General features: G+C 37.4%; 1 protein-coding gene and 1 long non-coding RNA gene across 2 annotated transcripts in view; both read right to left on the bottom strand.

Annotated features, from left to right (window-relative positions):
- LOC145214578 (uncharacterized) overlaps positions 1-17,179 on the bottom strand; it is a 65,416-nt gene that overhangs the window by 43,111 nt on the left and 5,126 nt on the right.
- LOC145214579 (uncharacterized) overlaps positions 12,194-17,179 on the bottom strand; it is a 77,144-nt gene continuing 72,158 nt past the window's right edge. Inside the window, exons 1-5 of one of the 2 annotated variants that reach the window (XR_013857073.1) lie at positions 15,791-15,871; positions 15,395-15,478; positions 14,475-14,615; positions 13,092-13,162; positions 12,194-12,565 (exon numbers count right to left, since the gene is read on the bottom strand). This is a non-coding gene — a long non-coding RNA (uncharacterized LOC145214579). Of the gene's footprint in view, positions 12,566-13,091; positions 13,163-14,474; positions 14,616-15,394; positions 15,479-15,790; positions 15,872-17,179 lie in introns of those variants that run through there. The other variant, XR_013857072.1, reaches the window with a different exon arrangement.

Below are 17,179 nucleotides of genomic sequence, written 5' to 3'. Positions count from 1 at the left end.
AGCATCTCAATGACAGCAAATTTTCGGCAAAAATGCCATAGAAAAAGTAACTACGTTAGAATTGTCCGAACAATTGTTCAGTTTACCATTCCACGCTGTTATAATCGATTGCCAACACAGATATTTTGCCGAGCGCAACGCGACAAATTATAACTCTGGTGCACCGCCAAGCGGATTTCGCCTAAGCAGTTTACCACCACTTGATATATACCATTGTTTTTCTTTCTTGCTGTACTAAATGCTAAGCCGTATATGGATTTGTGGCAATATCAAGTTTTAGTTGTTCTTCACATGTTGTCGTTAAAGTTGTATGGAAAGCTTTTGAGGTGAGTCATATTGCTTAATTTCCCACTTGGTGGGTCACGTGCATCACATTTTAAAAACGTCGTGAGCGGCATATTTATTTAAACGTCAGGTCAAAGCCATCAGCCTAGATGGGTGGTGAGGCATGGATGAGAGTTAGGGCTATTGTAATGAAAATTAGGTTAAGAGTTTAATAAGCTGGTGGAGACGATAAGTGTGACGATGTCATTGGAATATTTATATCTGACACAGAAACAATTACTATTTGTTACGCAATAGTTTGTGCTACGTAAGCAAGTGTTGTTTCAGATTAGATTGGTGGGTCCATTAGCCACATGCGTTATAGATAACTCAAACATCCAATTTGTAGCAGAGGGATGATGCTTTTGAGGTGCATATAGCTCATTAATAGCGACAATTATAAAACGACGAAACTTTGCATGGATAAAAGTATTTCAGAATACAAAGAGGGTTGTTGCCAGGCATATTTCGCAAAGGTTTCAAAGAAAAACGGCAAATTTTATGGCAGAAGGTTTCAAAGAAACGTATAGCAGTCACGTAAAAACAGCGTTAGAAATGTTTTGCGAAAATGCTTTGCCTTTTTATCGGTGTTGTTATTGTTTGTGGAAATTTATTACCAAATAGTGAGTGAAAAATAATATTCTGTCGAAAAACACACTAACGGCAGAATCACTCTGATTGAAACAAACACTTGCGCAATGTGAACAGTCGCGTTTCAATCGTTGTGAGACGATACTGGGGCGCTTGTGTTGGTTACCCGTCACGCCTCAGTGGTGTTCTACCCCAAGCTTTTCTGTTCCAATGTGACGTGGCGAGACTCGACTAAAAGCTGTTGTTTGCCTCCACGCATCAATATTTAGCATTTGGTTCAGCTCCAACTAAATCTGAGGGTAAACTTGTTTTGACTGATGTCTTGAACTGGAATGTTGGATACCCTGCTTCATTTGATTGAGATAGGTTATGTCGTTGCGTTTAAATAAACGGACGTAGCAAAGTCAGCGAATGCTACGGTTTATCTTTAATATAAGCTTTGCAAGCATATAATATGTTAGTTTAAACGCGTTTTGCTGTTTAAACAATTTCCTATTTTGTGTGAAATGTTGGGCTGCAATCCTATGTGGTGACTCTGAATGTTGGTGCGGCGAGGGCTGAATAAAATGTATTTGTAATGGCCTGTTGTCCCATTTTCAAATAGTAGACCATCGAAATGATTTCCATTATAACACTTATTTTCAAAAGAAAGCATAGTGTCGTCATAATGACGTTTTACAAAAAACAAGACCAAGTTTCAACGCAAACACAATTGCTGTTTTCGAAGAGACGCCTTTCTTGCCCTAAACTTTAGCCCTTATACGGTCTGGTGACAACTAATAACGCGGCGGTCTCGGTACGTAAGTGTAAAAACACATTTTCTCTTTTCCGAGTGCAGTTAATAAGTCGCCTTTCATTTATATGAGTTGCAATGCAGGCTTGATTTAGACAGGTACATGTAGTTGCAATGTAGTTTGGACAAATGAATGGCGTAAAATAGAAGATAAAAACGTTTTGGTCATTAGAATTTGTATTAAAAAAAATATTACTAGAGAAACGTGTGTTGCAATGGATGGAAGGTGGAGATGCAGAAATTTATTTCAGCCAGTAGCAAAATAAATGTGTGGCTGCCAGCAGGGCCCTGGGTGAAAAAACAAACAAAACTGGTGCGATACATAGTTTGGCCCTCGTTGGAACCTACATATGGCCTCTAAATTCTTTCATAAATTGGAGATTTTGCATGCTATACTCGGGATTAAGGATAATATTTTGTAGCAACAAGAGAAAATTGGTGCTCATTTTCTAAAATAATCTTGAAACTTAATATTTATGAGTAGTGGTGCAGCGCACCGGCTGCATCCCGTCTTGAATTGGGCAGGCTATCAACGAACACATTTGTTTTATACAGCAGGAGATTCTGCAAATAGATTCATTTATTGCTGAAATACATTTTAAAAACTTTCTAAAACATGACTTCGTCAAAAGAGGTGAGAAACTTCTGGTAATATTCTGCTTTTGTTTGTTTGTTTGTTTGTTTGTTTGTTTGTTTGTTTGTTTGTTTGTTTGTTTGTTTGTTTGTTTGTTTGTTTGTTTGTTTGTTTGTTTGTTTGTTTGTTTGTTTGTTTGTTTGTTTGTTTGTTTGTTTGTTGTAAACAAAAATGTGCTTGATAAAGGCGACTTGTATAGGACGTCGAAACGTCAGAATAAAAATACTTGCCAGAAGAGCTCTGTAAACATGATATTATGTCTAGCAGCAATAGCTGATATAAAAATGTGCTTGTCAACCGTGTGTAACAAAAACGTCATTTCGAATTAGACTGTCAGGATTTAAATAAAACCATTTGTTTTTTTTTAATACTCAAATATTTTTATTCTCTCCCCTTATCTGCTTTCTAATGCCTGATAATGCCAGTCAAAAACTCCTTTTTAACTAACTCGCTTTGACTTGTCTGATGAGCCGAAATTTGTGACAGAGTTTTGTTTAAAAAACAAACCTTGCTTTGAAGTAATGTAACTTAAAGCAGTTGTAAGTTACTCAGCGATTTAAATTCAAAACCTTTTGCTTGCAAAGCGGTTGCACAAAGCAATGAGAATCACATTGATTGAGATAGTTACATGGCTTGGTTTGACCTCAACAAAATATACGTCGACCATGAGGGGTAAATTTTTTTGTGTGTGTCAAAGTTACGAGAATTGGATTGTGGTGACATCACATGTGACATTGATGACTTTGTGGCCGGTTCAGGAGGTTTCGGGGATGTTCTATTTGGATACCACAATGGGTTGAAGAAAAAAGTTGCCATCAAAGTGTTTGAGGTGGCTGGTGGAACGCAGAAAAAGTCACTGGCTGTTAAAATGTAAGTCGTAAAATTTAACATTTACATATAAAACACCACAGCCATATTTATTAAAGTATTGTTTAGAATAAAGGAAGAAATGGAACACTTGCTAAAAGCAGATCATGAAAATGTCGTTCGAATTTTCGGCTACGTCCAATGGTCTTTCTCAATGGGAATTGTGATGGAATACTGTGAAGGTGGAGATTTAGAAACTCTACTAATGGATACATCCAAAGAACTAGGTCTTGCTGTGCGCGTTCGCATTTTATACGAAATAGCATCAGCAATGGCTTTTTGTCACAATTTACCAGACAAACGCTTAATTCATCAGGACCTAAAACCTGGAAACGTTTTGCTTACCAAAGAACTAACCTGTAGATTGGCTGATTTCGGGGCCTCCGAACTGGCCACTTATAGTATTTCGGCAACTGTTAATCCTTTGGCACGAACCAAGAAAGTTAGGCCACAATACACTCCCTACTACACTGCTCCAGAAAAACTTAAGGACCCCACCCTGAAACCAAGGAAGCAGCATGACGTATATGCTTTTAGTATGTTATTGTATTGGGTCTTGACTCGTAAAGCTCCTTATCCACGTCTGACAGAAGAAGAGCGAAGGGAGTTATTGAAATTAATCAAAGGAGGGAAAAGACCAGACTGTCAGGATGTACAGGATTGGATACAAACTTTGGTCGATGAAGACAGAGAAATCGCAGAGCAACTCCAACTACTGATGAAGCGATGCTGGGATCAAGATCCCACAAAACGTCCCACAATGACTGAGATAAAAGAAGAATTAAAAACATATTTAGACAAACCGAAAACCACCAAGCTACTTTCTCAAGTTTTGACAACTTTGACTCAAATGGATTTGGACGAGAAACCTCAAGTCAACAAAGGTCGACGCGTTTCTCTTCAGTATTTTTCAACCAAGTCCAGAAGTTTTCATGGTAAAATAACAAATCAACAGATAATAATTTCATATTCCTTTTCGCAAAGTAAATCTTTGCAAAAATGGACCCGGGTATAAGGTGTTTTGATCGAAAGGAACTTGTAGTTATCCTGATCCTGTTGACATATAAAGTGTTACTTATTGTTTTGTTGCGGTCTACTATTATTAAATCTCTCATTTTCTCACTAGACCCAGCAGTTTTTGTGGTAATTAGAGATGTAGTTGTGCAGAAAGCGTCCTATTACTCATTCATTATTTTTTCAGTGTCATCCACACCAGATGGCACCGAAGAACGGTCAAGCGAACCATCAGAGGGCGCACAAAAGTATCTGTCATCTCAACAATTGGAAATCCCCACCTCTAGCAACCAACAACAACCAGGTATGAGATACACTGAGTAGTTGGAAATTGTAGTTGAACAGCTGAATTGTTGGCGATTGTCGTAATAAATATGTGCGTTTACGAAAAGTTCAAATTTTCAATTTATGGTCAACAATTTAAATCATTTGGTTTTATTCCAGAGATTCCTAAACTGTAAAGCCCGTAACCCTTTACAAAGGAAAAAAAAACTTTTTCACACAACTTAGATTCGATAAACTGTGCAGTTCATTTAACAGTATCTGCAATGGTTTTATATCTGGTATCTTACGCACATTAGTTTGATGGAAAGTCAGTATTTATACACCGTAAACAAAATCAATCGATAACAGGGAACTTTGTTAGCAAACAACCTCTGTGTAATAGTAACGATTTCTCATTAGAAAAAAGAACAATACAGTAGAAAGTTGTCTAGTAGTAAACCATAAATATTTTAGTGCCCTCCACCTCAGGTGACACCAAGGAACGATCAACCGAACCAACAGAGGGCGCACAAGAGCACGTACAGTCTTTTTCTCAACAAGGGAAAATTTCCACCACCAGCAGACCGCAGCATCTGGGTATAAACACATTTTTTGGATGAATATTGTTTCAAAAATGATGTTAAATTTTAATTTTGTTTAGATCCTATCAGACACGGTGCCGAGGGACGCTCTACCACAGTACGAAAATTAATCGCTCGTTTCAACAGCACATCACCACTACAACCTACAGGTAAACCGATCACAAATTCACACGTTGAATAACAATTCCAAAATGATTGGAGATCGTATGTTGGAATTTAAGCGCATGACTTGCGAACCCTCGCAATTTTTCGTTTTCTATACTTAAAACCAGTTCTGAAATAATAATACGACTAATTGTAACTGTTCAGTCCCAAAATGGAAGTTATACTTGAAGTTTTTGGCACAGATTTTATGTTATATTACACATTACTAAACTGCTTATCATTTTGTAAAAAAAACAAATTCAAGTCGTTGTTATAAAGCAGTGAATAGGAATCCAGTTGCAAGCGTGCTATGCCGGTTTGTTTGAAAGTCAATATTTGTCTTCGGCTACTGACACAATTACACTCGGTAACTGTACAGTTTGTAAGAAAATGTTTTTGTGTCGTTGTCACATTACTTAGAAAACTAAACATGACTGTAGGTTAAATTACAGTATATTTGTGAAACCACAAATATTTCAGTTCCCTCCATATCAAACAACACCGAGGAACGATCAACCGAACCAACAGAGGGCGCACATAAGGCAAAAAAAATTTCCCGAAAAATTCCCGTCTCTAGCAACCAGCAACAACCAGGTATGCGATACATCGTTACATTGTGTAGTTATGACGATGTTAAGTTGACCAATGCAGGGAAGGTAACTTTTTGTTTGTATTTGAAAATTATTTGTTTCGCACAAATGCCGAATGAATTCTCTTAGTTCAAGTCGTAATCCGTTAAAAAACAGACCCCTCTTTTTCATCCAAAAGGCACTGGTTTCACATGACAAGACAAGCAAACACGTACTATTTGTAAAGTAGGAAATTAGATTTAAGCCGCAACCTTCGATCGCTGCAAGTTTGATGTAAAGTCAATATTTGTGTAGTCAATAAATATTTTCGGCAACTAACATCTCAAACTATTTTACTCTGTGAAGGGGCAGTTTGTTAAAATCTCTTGGTGTTACTCATGATTTAATATAGAAATAAAATTTGATTATCTTGATTTGGAAATCAATCTTTTTCGGTGGAATCATTCATAGCAGATGTTTTGACGCATTATGTTCCTGATTAATTCACGGTTGATAAAATCGTGGATTTAGAATGTTTCTGTTGAATTTAAACATACGTGACATACAGGGTCATTGCCATTGTAACATTAGCGACTTTGCAATAACAGGTTAAAAAAGTTCAGACCATAGCCTTGCCACGTTCGAACACGATCAATTTAAAATTTTGTGTATACAGCGCCCAGAAATAAAGATAATAATTTTCAGGAAAATATAAAATCAGAAACAAGTTAAAGTGTCGTTAACTAAAAAGGATTAGCTCGAACCACACGTGGCTATAACTGGTAGCTGCCCCTCACTCTTTAAAATAGCGTAAAAATTCGTAAACGCCCAAAAATGCAGTGAAATGCGAATGCAGCTATCGTATGAAATGCGAATGCAGCTATCGTATAGGCAAATAAATTAAACTCAACACAAAGCACTGTGAACATAAAACAACCTCATGACAACAAAAGAACAAACAAGACTGCTGTGATGCGATAAGCATTTTGGGATTTAGACTTTTGTTGTGCGCTAACAAAAAACTCATCGGGCAGGATAATCAACGAAAACCACAATGGGCAGCAATTTTTTTTCACGGGGTTCGAACCCAGGAAGGTACACCTCGTGTTCACGCCAAACATACTAGATACCGTGTGCACAGAGCTACGGGTGAGTGGACATAAAAGAGGCAAAGTGCAAATTTACCGGATGGTGCTGCATGTTTTTGCAGCACAACTTGGCGTCTAGATATTGGTGATGAAAAGGTGATTGACCTCCTTCGCTTCCAGGCATAGCTTCACCTTAAATCAAAACGTTTACAAGAACGTTTCGAAAACTTTGAATGTAACATCTACTTCAGTGCTCCTAGTGGGCACAGATGTCCACTCTTGTGCTTCAAATTAGATTTAAAGACGCGCCTCCCATGTCCCAACTACAGGCTTCTTCCCACTAACACTCCACACAAGGTTCCAACAGTTTATTTGTAAACAAAGTCATTGTTGGCTTCAATTAGCAGGATGCAGTTACTTCATCGGGATTAGGATGGATAAACTGGCGGACGGTTTTGTAAAGGAAGTATCAGGGCATAAACACAATGAAAAAATGCCGGTAGACAAAACAGTAATTTGCGATATAACAATTTTGTTTGCATTGGAGGAGTGTTTTTTGTTAAATATTATGTCATCATAAGTTTATGTGTTTTTTTTTAGATTCGATCAGAGACGCTGATGAGAAAAGACGTACCGCACCACGAGAGGAAATCGCCCATTCCAGCAGCTCATCGCCGCATCAACCTGCAGGTAAACCAATACAAAACTCACGGATTTCCAATGACCCCAACTTCAGCTGTTTTTTTAATAAGTAGTCAGTGAGTAAAAACACAACAAAACACAGACACGTGATTGTTAGTTGTCTGAAGTAGATCCTGCCATAGGCCCTGGAAATGTGACATTTTAAAACGATTTCGGGACAGGACAAACAAACAAAATTAACAAAAAGAAGTAGCAAATTTTCAACAAAACAAGTAACACCAAACTGTAACGTAAATACTATTGCTTAAATCTAAGTTTTGGCATCGAATTAGTATATTAATGTAATTTAACTGAGGAAGAACGGTAAGAATGGACTGCAAACTGGGCAAGAAATTTAAGCATCAACCTGCAAAAAAAAATATCTCACCGTCACACCTTGCACAAAATGATCGTATGTGGGCATTTTAGCCTGAAAAAATGATCGTATGTGGGCATTTACCCTGAAAATACAATGTTTATTGTTGCCTGTGTTTAAATGACACTCGTGTATCAAAGTGTTTATTCAAGGTATACATCAAAATAGAATAACACAGTTTACGAATTGGCCGCAAAAGACGAGAGTAAAAGAAAGAAATCAATCTGTCCGGTTTGATGTAGGTATTGAAGATCACGAAAAAATGTTTTTTTTGAAATTACTATTGTATGTATTACGCACATATTGCAAGGTTATACAAATGTGTCTGGTTTGTGTGTAACATTGTGTTTATTCTGTCAATCGATTTGTCATATTTGTGTTTAGATTTCGGCAGCCCTGCAAGTGCCAAACTTCAACGCCCTACCTCACAACCAGAAATCGCACATTCCAGCAGCACATCACCACAACAACCTGCAGGTAAACCAACAAGCAGTTCCTAAGAACTTGCAAATGCACCTTTTCAAAGCGAAAAAGCAACATTACAATCACCAATAAAAACTATTAATTTGTCGTCTAATTTTTTTTTTTTTCCAGATACTATCAATTCCGAGAAACGCTCCACCACATTGTTACAAAAAATATTCCCCCGTTTTAGCAAAACATCACCGAAGCAACCTGCAGGTAAACCAGTCTTTAAGTTATACGTTGCACAAAGTGCTTTGGATCTTGTGTGCTGGCATTGAGGAGCTTATCATTACAAACATAATGTTTTTTTTTGTTGCCCTTACTTAACAGCTAACCAGTTTCTATTTTGGTTCAAGCAAATGAATAGTCGAATAGTTTGTTGTCAATTACGCATAGCTAACTCCTAACTATCAATTAATTCTTTAATTGTAATTAATTTGCTGCAAAATCTCAGAGGAATTCCATATGTTTGTTGACGTTGATTAATAATATCCTATACAAATGTTTGATCTTTTGACACTAAATTACCTGTTCAATTGTCGTTGTAAAAATGTCACAAAATTTTTGTGTCTTTGCAAATCCACCCTTGGAAAACTAACAAAACATTCAAACAAACCAACAGAGGGCGCACATGAGGCAGTACAAACTTAATTTCAACGAAGGGAAATGACTTGTTCGAACTTAGGCCTAACCTGTTAACAGTTATGTTATTATCGCCGACTAACGAGTGGAAAAACGTTTCCGGCTTTTTAAAGAACATGTGTCAAATTACCATTTCTTCAGATCGTATAAGACTTGACACAAACGCTCGATCTTGCAAACACTAATTTAAGGTTGTTCAAACCTTAACGTTGTCAGTTGCGCCAATGGTAGCATCCTTCCAACTGACAATCAAATCATTAATTTAAGCGAAATTGCCGTAACAAACTCAGCGGAAATCCTATAATTTAAGTTGAAGTCGTAAATGCCCCTTGGCCGAGTGACGTACACTACGAAGAGACTTTTTTGTCATTGTCATATATTGCAAGAGATAAAAATCTCGAAATCACCGTTTTTATTGATTTTCATCCATGGGTCGGGAAAAACCACTGTACTGTTGAAATATTGGTTTCAATGTGTTTACGATAGGTAAGTGACCTATCCAGCTGCACGCCGAGGTAAGTGGGTGAAAGTCCAGAGTTCTCACATTAGTCTTGAAGGTCAACTTACGTTTAGCCTCCTTGGCCGCGGTGCCAGACTGTTTAGTAGGCTTCTGTAAGGTCTAGGAAAACAGCACCAACCTTTTTTTCGCTTCGAAGCTTTCCTCAAGATCTTGCGTCAGTAGGATGACTCGGTCCACAATGGATCTACCGCGCTTAAAACCAGCCTGCTCCTGGGGGAGTTTTTGATCTGGACACGATGCTTTACCAAGCTTCAGATGTTAAAGGGCCGCAGCCAGTTCTGCCGTGGTGATTTCTTCAGACAGGCGTCCGGTCCATCGCCCATTCGTATGGCTGACACTTCCTTGGCCACGAGTCGTGATGACTAGCAGATCGATGCCGTAAAGGTTCCGTTCTTGACCAATTACGAAGCGATGCTGTTGTAGCAGATGTGACAATTTGACGGAGTTGCCGACCTGCCAGTGAGTGGCCAATAGGCTACTAAGTGTTAGCTTGAGTTTTCTGGAGTAGGATTATCGAGACTTTGCTGTTATTGGCAAGCTGCTCGATGATGTTAAGCTTGCATGAAGTAAGTCCTTCCATATTTAGCTGCATGATGTTAAACCCAGGACTGTTACTACATAGGTTTCCTTGTAGAGGTTGTCCTGGGCTTGACATCTGGGTATTTTGTGGACGGGTTCCTCCTAGAATTTGAACGGTGGTTCTTGTGACATCATCTGTTCGGCATCAGATGTCGTTTTTGCGCATAGGACTTAATGCTTTAACAGAAGGGCCACGAGTAGGCTGCTGTCATCCCTCCCCAAATAACCCAATTAACGGTTTTCACTACTCATCGTCCCAACACGCAGCAGAAACCAAGAGTGCATGTCATATCACCCACCAGAATTCGCCTGACATGTAAAGGACTTCCACTCAAGTTCACTTCCACTCATTCTATACTTTATATCAATCAAAGTCTGCTTTTGCAACGACCACTAGCGGCTTACCACTTGGAAATAATGAAAACAGGTTTGCGAAGTTTTTCCGCTCACATCACCGATAATCGCTTTCACAGTAAGCAACCACGTGGTTTCAGCCATATGCAATTGCGAAATAGTGGAACATTTATTGGGCCCGAGTTTGGGCATGGTTCTATACCAGGGGTCGCCAACCTTTACTACTCAAAGAGCCACTCGGACCAGTTTCACGGAGTAAAAAAAACACTGGGAGCCACAAAGCCGTTTCAAAATTTAAAATAAAATGCAAAACGTTTTTAGTCGTATGACATTCGACTTTTTGTTGTTAGCTAGTGTTTCATTGCATTTTAGACACACTGATATACTAGTCTCGTCAGCAGAGAAAACAACTTTACGTAGCGTTGCATATTCTGTTTTTGCAGATTTGTATTCCTTTGTTAACGCGTTTGTTACGTAACATTTAACAAACAGCTATTGTTACGCGCGCACACACACACACTGCAAACAAAAACAGTATTGTCTCATATTGCGTATTAACCTGCGCGCCGCCAGTTTGCCTCTTTCAGATTTACGTTTGATGGTATAGAGATGGGGATTTTCGTGTTCGACTTTTGTGTTCGGAATAATCGTCACATAATTTTTATTCAAATGTAAAACATTAGGTAAATTCAAAAACTGAGCCGCATCAGAGGGATCAAAGAGCCGCATGCGGCTCCGGAGCCGCGGGTTGGCGACCCCTGTTCTATACGATACCCGACATGCGAGTCAGATGCATTTTTTTAAGCTTTTGCCCCCTAAACTTTTCATTTGAAAGAGTCGGTGACCGTTTTTGATATAAGGTACAATTAGGTACAACTTACAATAGGTACAACAAACAACAATCGGACGCAGCTTAAGTTAAAACAGAAAAAAAGACTACAACAAAACAACAATTATGCTGTTAGAATATTGGTTAAGAAACGTTACGTCCAGCGTAAATCAAAAGTTGATTTTGTGTTATTTATGTCTGACCTACAAAATATCTTTTAATTAAACCACCATAACTTTATCCATATGGGTCTATTTTTATAAAGTAAGTTTGGGGCGTTTGGTTTCAAAAATCTGTTTTAAACTAGCACACGTTGAGAATTCGTACAAGGAAATTTTGTTGTTGTTTTGCTTATATTCGTACATGGAAAACCTATTTTCGTATTGTACCTCATATTAGGCAAACAACAACAACAAAAAACTGTTAATAAATGGCGCTCGGAGCTGTTGGGAAAAAATCACAGGTTAATTTTGTTTGAAATAAGTTACCAGGTTGGAGAAAAAATCGCCCAATGCAAAACGAAAGCAAACATGCAACTGCAGCTTAGCCATTATTTCGTCACAACCTAGTTATTACGTCTTCGTACTTTTTCAAATTATACGTCAGCGTACTTTTTCAATTAATTTTTTACCATGTTGTCGTTTTTTTATTGACTACATATTAAAATAGATTAATAACCAAAATATTTGACATTTAACACCAATAAACACATATTTATTTCGAAAAAACTTCCGCTTTACATGAACCAGTGTCAAAATACAATAATTTGTTTTTATTTATTTCTTGTTTCATTAAACTTAAAATAAAAACTTTTTTATTTCCCTGCAGATCAAACTGACGAAATCAATGAACGCACACAAAATTATGTTGGTTTATTAAAAACAAAAAAGTATGACAAAGCAAAAGGGACAAAACAACAACTTTCAAGGTCAATATCAGGTCAACCAGAACCTACTGCAAAAAAACTGGAAGAAAAAGCAACAAAATTAAGAGATGACGGCAAATATTTGGAAGCAATTTTGTTTTTTAGCATTGCCGCAGATTTCTATGCAAACAAAAATCCCGACTCCGCTGTAGCGAAAAGTGTAGTGGGTTGTGCTAGGGAAATTCAACAAACAATCAAACTTTTGATGGAAAAATCTAATTCATCTTCGGAGTCGAGAAACATAGAAATCGTGCGCGATCACGTGATCCCACTGATGCGTGACATGGTTCAGCAAATCCGTGACCTTCAAATAAATGAAAAAATTCGATGTAAAAACGAGGTTCGGTGTTTGCATCACATTGAAGTGAGTCAACATCACATCGGGGATTTTGCATCGAGGGAAACAACAATAAAACTTGGACTTGAACTTATGGAAACAAAGTTCGGGAATAAAAGTTCAAAGTATTACATCTACGGTCACTTGTTGAACAATCTTGGTGCTGTTTGCGGTAAAACTTCACGAATCAAAGAAGCAATCGAAAATTACACAAAAGCAATCGAAGTTTTCAAAACAGCGAAGGATATAACTGAGGAAGAACGAGAAAAATTGATTGCAATAATTGGGAGGAAATTGCAAAAAAACAAAGCAAAGTTGACCAAGTGATTAAGTTTGCTGCGAAACAACGAAAGTTTTGTCAGTGACAGAATTATTGTGAAAGAAATTTACTTTTTTACTGTAAATAAAATTACTGTTTCATTTACTCATCTTTGTGCACAATCTCTGTATTTTAGTGACAATTTTTTGGTACAAATGTAAAAATAAAACTTACTTTTAGAAAATTTGATGAGAATTCAAAAATTTCAGGAGATATTTCACAGAACATCATTTTCCAAGTCAAATCTAAAAAAACAAAGAATTTTTGGTAAGAAAGTTGCAGGTTTGACATTTTTTTACAATTAATAAAAAACTCAAAAAGCATTTGTTGAAGTGATGAGGCTATAATATATTCTCCAGATGAAAATAAAATACATTCTCCAGATGTACTGGGTTACAATTGTATTTATGGGTCCGGACCCCCCCTTTTCAAACAGTTGTGCGTAAATTAAATAGGCCAAAATCGTTCCGTTTACCACTGCGTGATAACAGGGAGTCATTATCTCAAAGATCGCCAATTGTATCTAATCGCCAATTGTGACGTAACAAAGGTTTAATAAGGAGGTTTATGCGCTAACAATCGGAAAGTTACGTTCCTGCTAGGACGCTGGTAGCAGTTTCTTGCTAAGTGGTAACTGCCCTAAGTGCAACACATCAAACTGTTTTTGCATTTGAACAATGTAAAAGTGTTAAAAACGTGTAATGTTGTGTTGCTTTGATCCGCCAAATACGTAATAGTTTGTCAAAAACATTAGATCGATGTAAATCGAGTTATGTTATTAGGGTAATTTGGTACTTACCAGGCACAATTTATGCCTTTTGCCGTTACCACCTTTAGTGCATTCGTGACTTTGCGCAACTTAACAGTAGAATTATCGCTTCAGCAAGAGATTTAGTTCTTTACAAATTGGACCCTGTTTTTTTAAACAACAATTTTGATTAAGTGACAATAACGCTTATTTTGCAGCTGCAGTTTGGCTGAGTAAGCTTGATAGCAGCGGCAAAATCACAAAACTACAAAGCTTTTGCTAAAATTACCTGTTCTTCCTGTCAATTAGAGGGGTAGAGAAACCGCCAAATTTGGAAAAAGTGCTTTGCCGCATAACGCGTCGTTCTGAACGACGTGTGACGTCATTAGGGATTTCCCCAAAAACAATTTTTTGGACCCCCCCCTTTAAAAATTTCTGGATACGCCCCTGTCACACCCGAGACTATTTTTTTCAAGTTTGATTGCACACTTGAGACTTATTAGGTTTGTGACACCTTTACATTAGTTAACCATTGGCATGTTTTACATTAGTTAACCATTGGCACAATTGCATTCGACGGCTGATTTTGGATTTTGTTAAATATTTGTAAATTGGTTAGCTTTTTCTTGATGAGGTGCACACTTAACTGGTTCATGCACACCTTAAAATTTGGTCGTGCACACTTGCACACCTGAAAATTCTTCGTGCACACCCGAGGCGAAATGTGCCAAATGTGGTTCTGAACTTTGCCATTAGGACTTCCGTTCAGGATTAAGATAATTTTCAGTTAATATCAAGAAACAACACACCTTTATAAATTGCATCGGACCAAACACAACCATCTGTGCAGTTTCACAAACCAACGAGTTTTCACAAGTAAACTGGAACTCTATGTTGATTATTAGATGCTCGGATATAATCACATTTGTCATCAATCTCAACCATGGATCCTGAAAAAGTAAATGTAGGATTAATCCCACAAAGTCAGGGGTCATCACACTTACTGTGATTCGAATATGTTTAAAAATGATTCGTGCGGGCCACATGGTTTTCACCCCTTTCACAATTTAGTTTGCAGGGCGATTTTTATAGTTGCAGTAAGATATGGTCTTTCTACAATCCAATTTAAAATCTGGTGAAGCGACTGTTAAACTAGTTAGTCTCATCTTACGAGCAATGCTTGTATATTACATCACAATCAAACAAAATTGTTTGCTCACAATTAACACTTTTGGTCTTGTCTGTGATGTAACAGACTGGCTTTGGATCAATCCTGGGTGTCATGATCCTATAATCCTATAAAACTAGGTAATATCAGTTCTACATATCGTGACAGGAAAACTTTCGCAAGAAATAGATTACTTTGTAATATTACAAAGGTATCAATACCATTAGGCAAACTCAAAAATATAATCGCAAGGCAGAGCAAATGACCTCACGGCCCGAATCCGGCCCACGGGCAGTAGTTTGGTGGCCCCTGCACGAGGTGAACAAGAAAGTAAAAGGATAAATATCTTGCGAGCAAAAAAATAATTTCTATAAACATGGTTAGAAGTGAGTGCGAGTGAGTTTTGAATAAAATTTCATCATACAAACACAAGTAATTGAACCAATCAAGGGTCACAAACCTTTAAAGCTATAAAATACATTTCTTAAATGAATCAATATGCTTGTCTTAAATGGAAAGGTATTTTGTTTAGTGCTTGGAGGTGTAAATGTGTGGGGATACCTTATTATATTGATATTTGCTTGAGATCATTCCTCGTGGTTCAATTTGTTTTTATCGCTGTGGATCAAGAGCTTCATCTTACCACTGCATAAAGCAAAATAAAACACACATTAACCTTAGAAGAAAGATCAAGCACTTCAAAACTTAATGACCGAACATCAAATACCAAGATAATCAACTCCACCTCTACGCAATGCTTTAGTCACAAGCATATTTTGACACTTGATAATTTTTATTTTAACAATGGTATAAACTATAAGGTACAACAAACAAGAAAAATTAGGTAAATGTGTGGTGCCCTTTTAAACACAGATACACTGGTCTATTTGCAGATATTTTATCATGCTTTTGTGTGTCAGTTCATACACAACCCCAATGTAAATACCTGCTACTTACAACTTAGTTTTGTGTCATTCTGTTAATCACTTTGAAATTCTGTATAGATGACAGTCGACTGTTTTTCACCATTTTCTTAAGGTGGTTGTACCGTATTTACTTGATTGTAAGCCGCGGCTTACATTGTTTTTTAGCTGCAGTTTGTGCGGCTTATAATCGAGGGCGGCTTACATTCGAGGGCGGCTTATATTTTAATTTTATACCGAAATTATTTCTACACCCCAACATTTTAAATTATTTGGGGTATAAAACATGTATGCGTGTACTGACTATGCGTCGATATACGTTCTGTTGGGTACAGTTATCAACGTAACTAACAGATATAGGCAAATAGTCATACCATATAACAACAGAAAGATGTATTAAGAAACAATCGTATCTAAAATTCCAGCGTGCGGCTTACAATCGAGGGCGGCTTACATTATTTTTTTAACACCTCAACATGCGGCTTACAATCGAGGGCGGCTTATAATCGAGGGCGGCTTACAATCGAGTAAATACGGTAACCACTGATTTTAGAAACCTCCAGTTTATATCATCTTTAGTATAACTCTATTTAAAAAATATATTTTAGACAAAGCCACGGTGGCCACAAAAATAACGCACCCAGAAAAAAACTAAACTTCTAATATTTGTATGCACTTAAAGTATGACGTCACAATCATACAGTAAAAACTTGTGACATCACAACACAATTACCCAATCAGACCGAAAATCTTATTTTACTGTATTTTAAAATCTTATTACGGTCAGTTGCAGCTTCGTTTGTGGACTGACAGTTCCTGAAAACATGTTTTTTATTCCATGACAAACAAAAACTTAAAACCCACTGCAGTTTCTTTTCAGATCACGTGATACCACTGATGCATAACATTACTTATGAAATTCCTGATGCGTAACGATGTTTTTAGTGCACTTATGTGAGACTTGTTAGTGATACTATATTTTGGAATTCGCTGTGTAAGACCAGCTTAGATCCACAACCTTCTGCTGTGTTTAGCCACCAGACCAGTGGTTATTCAAGTGTGGAACACAAACGATTTTTATGTGGCACGCAATCTTGTGATGTGGCACACAAGCATAGTATAAAAATATTGAAAAATCTAATCATTTAAAAATAACATCGTGTAATTAGTTTAAACTCGTTGAAAATATGAACCTGCGCATTCTGGCCACCACGATTACACTCGCATTATTGAAGGCGTTTATGATACAACAAACAGTACTGTCAGTTATCACGATGCTATTTGTTGTTGTAGGGAATACTTTTTGGGAATGGATACCCGAATACAGGACAAATCTCCTAGTGGAATGCGAGTAGAAAACGAGGGAGTAACAGACGTTTGGCTTTTCCCTTGGCCATTTTCCAAAAGCAACAATTCATGAGCG

This window comes from Phallusia mammillata, chromosome 2 (assembly GCF_965637545.1).
Source record: "Phallusia mammillata chromosome 2, kaPhaMamm4.hap1.1, whole genome shotgun sequence".
NCBI lineage: Eukaryota > Metazoa > Chordata > Ascidiacea > Phlebobranchia > Ascidiidae > Phallusia > Phallusia mammillata.
This window is presented reverse-complemented; position numbering and strand designations above follow the sequence as displayed.